The following is a 1,147-nucleotide window of genomic DNA, read 5'->3' as shown; positions in this document are numbered from 1 at the left end:
GTTCAGCTCCATGTCCTCCGGCGGGATGCTCCGACCTGCCCCGTGTCCCACAGCTCTCTCTGGGGACAGTGCTGGTGGTCCTGGTGGGACTCGGGCAGGAGCAGCTCCTGGCCCGTGCCCTGGAGCCCAGAACAGCCGGATAGGCACAGTGGGGGCACCCTCGGCCACCCAGGTCTCGAGGTGCCACTGAGCCTCTGCAGGGCTGGGAAGGGGAAAGGGGAACCGGTGCCTCTGGCCGGGCTGTTTACACCCCGAGGAAGGAGCTGGGCACCTCAGGATGCAGAAGCTGCCAGCACCCCCAGGATGGGGCTGGGCTGCTGGTGGGCAGCACCCTTGGCTCCCAGTGACACCATCCTGGCCCCTCTCAGGGCCTCACTGCTGTGATGAGGGGCTATAGTGCCATGGGCACAGGGATCCTGCCAGGACAGGGACAAGGGGACACAGCAACCCCCTTGTGTGGCCGTGCTGGGCTCTGGTGACTGCTGTGGCCCTGGGCGGTGGCACAGGCAGTGACCACAGTGCTGTGCCCTGGGCAAGCAGAGGTTGAGCTGTGGTCACCGCTGGCCCTGGGGCAGTGACCAGTGGCCCTGCCCACTGGCCCCTCGTGGCTGCAGGGCTGTGGTGGCTGTGGCTGGTCCAGGCTCTCCATGCCCGGCCTCCAGGGGCTTTCCACTCATCCCGGGGTGCAGACAGGCCCCTGCTTGCCCCGAGGCTGTGTCAGCACCGGGTGGGTGGACACGCATTGGGCCGCGCTGCTGCCTGCTCCTGGGTGCTCCGCCTTGATTCAGCAAGACTTGAGCCAGTTTAACTGCTGTGGTGTGTCTGAATGAGGCTGACATCACCCACTGGGAACCAGTTAAACCAGTGGAAGCCTCCTAGTCTGTGCAAGCCCTTACAAACTGGGCCCTACAGATCCCACTAGATGGGCATGGCCGGTGCCTCCCCTCTGGGCAGTGGGGCTGGATTGTGCCCATCCAGGGTCTCCCCATGGCTGGGATGTCTCAGGGCTCACTGCTCTGATGTGTACCAGGACCAGGAGGGGATGTGATGGGCCAGAGGTCACTGGCTGCCTCCTGTCTGTCCCTGGGTGCCTGCTGAGCACAGGAGGGGCTGCAGAAGGAAAAGCACTCCGGGATCCTGGGCTCTT

The 1,147-nt window shown here is 65.0% G+C and overlaps 1 protein-coding gene across 1 annotated transcript in view; it reads left to right on the top strand.

Moving 5' to 3' along the window:
- CNN2 (calponin 2) overlaps positions 1-1,147 on the top strand; it is a 4,353-nt gene that overhangs the window by 969 nt on the left and 2,237 nt on the right. The gene's annotated exons all lie outside the window — the stretch shown is intronic.

The sequence above is a fragment of the Chaetura pelagica genome, unplaced genomic scaffold (assembly GCF_000747805.2).
Source record: "Chaetura pelagica isolate M959 unplaced genomic scaffold, ChaPel_1.0 scaffold1407, whole genome shotgun sequence".
Classification (NCBI taxonomy): Eukaryota; Metazoa; Chordata; class Aves; order Apodiformes; family Apodidae; genus Chaetura; species Chaetura pelagica.
The sequence above is the reverse complement of the archived record's forward strand: the minus strand, read 5'-3'. Positions and strand labels throughout refer to the sequence as shown.